Source organism: Lactuca sativa, chromosome 3 (genome assembly GCF_002870075.4).
Source record: "Lactuca sativa cultivar Salinas chromosome 3, Lsat_Salinas_v11, whole genome shotgun sequence".
Classification (NCBI taxonomy): Eukaryota; Viridiplantae; Streptophyta; class Magnoliopsida; order Asterales; family Asteraceae; genus Lactuca; species Lactuca sativa.
Genome location: NC_056625.2, coordinates 209,145,001 through 209,151,666, shown reverse-complemented (window position 1 = coordinate 209,151,666; position 6,666 = coordinate 209,145,001).

Below are 6,666 nucleotides of genomic sequence, written 5' to 3'. Positions count from 1 at the left end.
GGCCCGTACTACTGAAAGCAGAGGATCCGTACTCGAATCAAGGAGGGCATAGATGGAACCTGGAAACTTGGAAAGTGTGTGAGACCTCTAGAAAGTATATGTTACCCTGACATTTGTATGTTTATTTTCAGAATGGTGGTCACGTTGACATGGAGCGGGAGGTTCAGGATATGGGTCAGGATCGGGCTCGGGTGCAGGATCCAAGCATGTGGATGATGGGTTACGTGAGTTCATCGCGTCCGAGATCACGAGAGGTATCCTTGATGTGACGCCGGTTATCTTTGGGTCGATCAAGGAAGGGATCATTGAGCTGATGGAGGATCGCCTCAGGGCGTTCAGGAGTGACTGGGTGATACCCCATTGCTGCTAGGAGATGGATCGCAGACATCATGTCTGCACAGCTGACGAGCTTCTGCCCGGAAGGGTCGAAGGTCCGTTTCGCTACAGGGTGTTTGAGCGACAGGGCCATAGATTGGTGGGAGTCGGTTGGTGACTCTCTGGGAGCCTCGGCTGTTGAGGCTATGACCTGGTCAGACTTTGTTACCAGATTTAGGGCGGAGTTTGCGACACCTGTGGAGCTTCAGCAGCTGGCCAGAGAGTTCTTGGACATGAGACAGACTACGGAGACTGTGGCAGAGATCACCGCCAAGTTCCGGGAGAGGGCATTGTTGGTGCCCCAATATGCGGGTGATGAGGACATGAAGAGGACCCTCTACCATGACATGATACGAGCTGACATCTGGGAGCATGTCAGTTTCTCAGCTTGCCCTACCCTAGATTCCATTATTGCCAGGGCTAGGGAGAGGGAGATTGATATGGAGCACATTCGGAAGAGGAAGGAATAGGAGAGGCTGACGATGGGGGCTTCGGGGAAGAAGCCCAAGGGATCTGATGGTAGGCCGAAAGGCCAGTCAGGATGGGACCGCTGTGGGAAATGCAGTCGGTCACATGAGGGAGCTTGTCGCACTTGGCCGGGTTCAAGCTGCTATAAGTGTGGCAAGGTTGGGCATCTTGGTAGACATTGTACTGCCTCTACTCATGCGATTCAGACATCAGACCTGATTTGCTTTCAATGCAATCAGAGGGGCCATAAAAAGGCCAATTACCCTAGATTGACATCAACAGCGGCGCCGACAGTGGCAGCGACTCCAGTGACAACACGGGTTGTGGATGGCCCGAAGGCCAAGTTGGAGGCTCCCGTGGTTCGGAGCCGAGCATTTCAGCTGACAGCCGAGGAGGCACGCGCTGCACCCGATGTGGTAATGGGTATGATTTCTTATTTATGCTTTTATGTTATGTCGCTGTGATTTTGATATATTATGTACCTTGCTTAGTATCATTCCATGTGAACGGTATCCCAATTCAGGTGTTGTTTGATTCGGGTGCTACTCGATCATTTGTCTCTTATGCGCTTAGCAAGAAGTTTCCGGAGTCTTCAGGCATATTGGATTTCCCTCTAAAGGTCGAGATTGCGGACGACCGGTCGGTACGAGCGTCAAAGGTCTACCAGGATTGTGTTTTGAGGCTGTTCAAGGAACGTTACCTGGTGGACTTGGTTCCCATACCTTTGCGGGGGAACAAGGTTATTATTGGTATGGATTGGCTGAGCCCCAATGGGGCTATGATCGACTGTGCGCAGCAGTCAGTGCGGATTAGGACCCCTAGTGGGGGAGAGCTGGGGGTTCAGGGCGAAAGGCCACAACGAGGACCAGCTTTATGTTCGGAAGCGAGGGCTAGCGCTACCTCCAGAAGGGTTGCGTAGGTTATGTATCCTATGTTATGGATACCCGGGAGGCGGGTAGGGCGATGGTGGGCGATGTGCCCGTAGTACGGGAGTTTGAGGACATATTCCCTAAGGAGTTGCCCGGGGTACCTTCGGGGAGACAGGTGGAATTCAGAATCGAACTGGTCCCTGGTGCGGCTCCGATAGCCAAGACACTGTATCGGTTGGCTCCTCCTGAGATGAAGGAGTTGTCTACACAGCTGCAGGAGCTGTTAGACAAGGGGTTCATTAGACCAAGCAGTTCACCCTAGGGAGCCCCGATTCCATTTGTGAAGAAGAAGGACGGGTCGCATCGGATGTGTATAGATTATCAGGAGCTGAATAAGGTGATGGTGAAGAATCGTTACCCACTCCCAAGGATCAATGATCTCTTTGACCAGCTACAGGGAGCATCTTGGTTCTCTAAGATTTATTTGCGTTTAGGGTATCACCAGATGAGGGTTAGAGAGGAGGATGTGCAGAAGACTGCCTTTCGGACCCGTTATGGTAACTATGAGTTTGTGGTGATGCCTTTCGGGCTCACCAATTCTCCTGCCGCATTCATGGATCTCATGAACCGTGTGTGCAGGGCGATGCTGGATCGGTCTGTGATAGTTTTCATCGATGACATCTTGGTCTATTCTAAGACGCAGGAGAAGCACGAGGAGCATCTGCAAGAGGTTCTGGAGATTTTGAGAAGGGAGAACTTTTATGCTAAGTTCTCCAAGTGTGAGTTCTGGTTGCGCGAGGTGCAGTTTCTTGGGCACCTTGTCAACCAGAACGGGATTTCGATAGATCCGGCCAAAGTGGAGGCCGTGATGAGATGGGAGGTTCCGAGGTCTCCATCTGAGATTCAGAGTTTCCTAGGATTAGCCGGCTACTATCGGAGATTCATTTAGGATTTCTCCAAGATAGTCGTACCCCTGACCAGGCTAACGAGGAAAGTCATGGTCTTTCGTTGGGGGCCTGAGCAGCAGGCTGCATTCGAGACACTGAGACAGAGATTGTGCGAGACGCCAATCTTAGCCCTGCCAGAGGGCATGGAGGATTTCGTTGTGTACTGCGATGCGTCCATCTCGAGTTTGGGCGCAGTATTGATGCAGAGAGGTCATGTCATTTTTTACGCTTTGAGGCAGCTGAAGCCTCACGAGGTGAACTACCCGACGCATGGTTTGGAGCGTGGGCTATTGTGTTCGCCCTCAGGATTTGGCATCATTACGTCTATGGGGTTCGTTGTACGATTTACACGGTCCACAAGAGCCTAAGGTATATCATGGACCAGCCAAATCTGAATATGAGGCAGTGTCAGTGGCTTGATGTGGTAAATGATTATGACTGTGAGATCCTCTATCACCCGGGAAAGGCCAATGTGGTGCCCGACACGCTTAGCCGCAAGGCAGCGCCGATTAGGGATATCTGTCTGAGGATGACAGTGGTGACTCCGCTGTTGGAGCGGATTCGGGACGCCCAACAGGAGGCCATTAAGGAGGAACATCGGAAGAGCGAGCAGATTGTGGGGCAGGTTTCCTCCTTCGACTATGACAATCGAGGATTATTGACTCTACACTGTAGGGTGTGGGTGCCGTACCACGGGGGTGTGCGCCAGGTTCTGATGGAGGAGGCGCACAAATCTCGATTCTCTATTCATCTCGGGGTGACGAAGATGTATAAGGATCTTCGCCTGGACTATTGGTGGCCCTGTATGAAGCGGCATGTAGCATGGTACGTGGAACGGTGCTTGACCTGTAGGAAGGTCAAGGCCGAGCACCAGAGGCCACACAGCAAGATGTAGCCGTTGGATATTCCGCTGTGGAAAAGGGAGGACATTACGATAGATTTTATCACAAAGCTTCCCAGGACCGCGCGGGGAGTGGATTCGATTTGGGTCATCATCGATCGATTGACCAAGAGCGCCCATTTTATTCCAATTTAGGAGAGCATCTTGGCCGAGAAGTTGGCCGACATCTATATCAGGGAGGTGGTGACGCGGCATAGAGTGCTAGTTTCGGTGATTTCAGATAGAGATGTTCGGTTCACTTCCAGGTTTTGGAAGAAGTTTCATGACGAGCTGGGTACTCGTCTGCATTTTAGCACCGCCTTCCACCCGCAGACAGACGGTCAGAGTGATCGAACCATCTAGACTTTGGAGGACATGTTGCGGGCGTGTGTCTCGGACTTCGGAGGTAGTTGGGATACTTACCTTCCGTTGGATAAATTCTCGTATAACAACACCTATCACGCGAGTATCGATCGTCGTCCCTTCGATATGTTGTACGAGAGGAAGTGCAGGACCCTGATATGTTGGGGCGAAGTTGGACAGAGGGTCATGGGACCACCGAGGTGGTGCTCAAGACGACAAAGAGGATCCTGCAGTTCCGGAGCAGGCTTTAGACTGCTCAAAGTCGGCAGAAAATTTATGCCGATAAGCGCCGGTCAGACCTGGAATTCCAGGTCGGGGATATGGTTCTCCTAAGGGTGTCGCCATGGAAGGGCGTCATCCGATTCAGGAAGTGGGGCAGGTTGGGCCCCATATACATTCGGCCTTTCAGAGTTACCGCCCAAGTGGGCAAGGTGGCATACAAGTTGGATCTGCCAGCCGAACTCAGTCAGATCCACAGCACGTTCCATGTCTCCTAGCTGCGGAAGTGCCTGGTGGACGACTCAGCAGTGGTACCCTTAGAGGATATTCAGGTCGATGACAACCTGAATTATATTGAGCGGCCAGTGGCGATCGTCGACCGGAAGTCGAAGGATTTGAGGAATAAGAGGGTGGAGCTAGTGAAGGTACAATGGTAGCACGGGAAGGGCTCGGAGTGGACTTGGGAGCCGATGGATGAGATGATGGAGCATTACCCATAACTTTTCTAGGAACGAGAAGCAGACTTCGAGGACGAAGTCTGAAATAAGTGGGGGAGATTTGTAGCACCCGGTTCCTGGTATGTATTTTATTTAATGTATTTTGCATTTTGGCCTGGGACTCGGCGAGTTGAAGGCCCAAATCGTCGAGTAGGAGCGGGTTTGGACACGATACTTAAGTGGCGGACTCGTTGAGTCGGCGGCCAGACTCGACGAGTAGGCTCTGACTGGACAAAAACCCTAGTATGAGGGTTTGCACCCTATTTAATCATCTCTTTCAGCCACCACTCGTCCCTATTGCTCCTAAAGACCCTCCATAGCAAACCCTAAGTGTTTTGGTGCAAGAGCTAAGGCTTTTGAGTGATTTTTGTGGGTTTTGACCTCAAGGAAGAAGGAAGAGCATAGAAGGATCAAGAGGAGACTGAAGGATTTGAGTTTGGTTCATCATTTGTAGTCTTTGAAAGGTATAAAGTTTGTACCTTGCTTGCTTGTTTGTTAGATCCCTTTTTGGGGAAAATTTAGGACTTTTAAGCCATATGAGGTGACCAACCATGATTTGCAAACACGGTTGGGGGTCAAGACTTTGGATCTAGCACTTGGGAAGAGTCACAAGGTAGATTGGAGTTGATTTTGCACTCAAGAAAGGTCCCATGCATTATAAGAACCATTTTTGGGCCTTTTAGGCTCAAAAGTCCCATGCATGCACGTAAAGTTCGTAACTTTATGTGCTAGATCGAGCTTAGCGGCTTGGATCTATCATTTGGACAAGTGTTGTACATCAGAAATTGAGGATTTAGGTTGTGGACGTTATCGACTCGGCGGGTCCGTTCTTGGGGCTCAACGAGTCCGAGGCATTAAGTCCCATATCTGTTGAGGGTCAAAAGAACTCAGTTGGGTGTTAGAAAGGTTGTAGCAGGTCAGAAGGAGTGACCCAACACATTGGATTTAGTTTTAGACCTGGAGTTCATGGGACTCGACGAGTGCTAGAACAGACTCGGCGAGTCCAAGGCAATCTTCTTATGGTTGAAGATGAACTCGACGAGTTGTTCATACAACTCGGCGAGTCAAGGTTAGGACTTGTTCATCAGATGAAGGTGAACTCGATGAGTTGTTCATACAACTCGGCGAGTCGGATGAAGGTTCATTCGATGCTTGTAAAGAAGAGGAACTCATCGAGTCGTTGCCAAACTCGACGAGTCGAGTCGTGGATAAGGACGGGTAAAAGGTTAGGGACTCGACGAGTTGACGGCCCAACTCGGCGAGTCGGGTCAGCTTGAAGTTGACTTTGATTGGACTTGATCTACCTTGTTTAGGGTTGCACGTTCTGTGTGCTGACTTGAAGGTTGTCGTGTAGGGGTCGAGGAGTCGAAGGGAGTCGACTTGTACGTCGAGGATAGTTCAAACACTGCAAGACATTGATGTGAGTTACCTTACAGTAGGGGTGGGTCTAAGGCCATAATGTCGGCCCACCAAAGAGGGGTATTTAGAAGATGATTGTCTTTGTGATAATTATTCGTGTCTGGTTATGTTCTTTGGTCATGAGATTTATCTGTATGATATGTTATGTGTATAGTAGAGATCAGTTTCCCTGACAGTGGTCCTTAGGACCGAAGGGTAGGTCAGTACCCGGATATGCCTGACTGTATGTTTATATCTTGATGTTGCATGCTAGTGGTAGGGGGTGGAATAGTCCCCAGTTACCGGTTGAAAGATAACGATGACTGTTACTGGTTGAAAGATACCGATGATGATTATCGGTTGAAAGATACCGATGATGATTATCGGGTGAATGATACCGATGGAAGTTACCGGTTGAAAGATACCGACGATATTGTATGGTAAGTGGTATGATGGGGGAACTCACTAAGCTTTGTGCTTACGGTTTCAGTTTTGGTTTCAGGTACCTCTTCATCTAAGGGGAAGGAGCCGGCGGCGTAGCATCGCATAACACACATACGTGATTCCGCATCGGACTTTCTGGGATTGTACTCTGATTTTCATTACTTTTGATGTCATGGGTTGGGACACAACATTATGATTTTGTAATG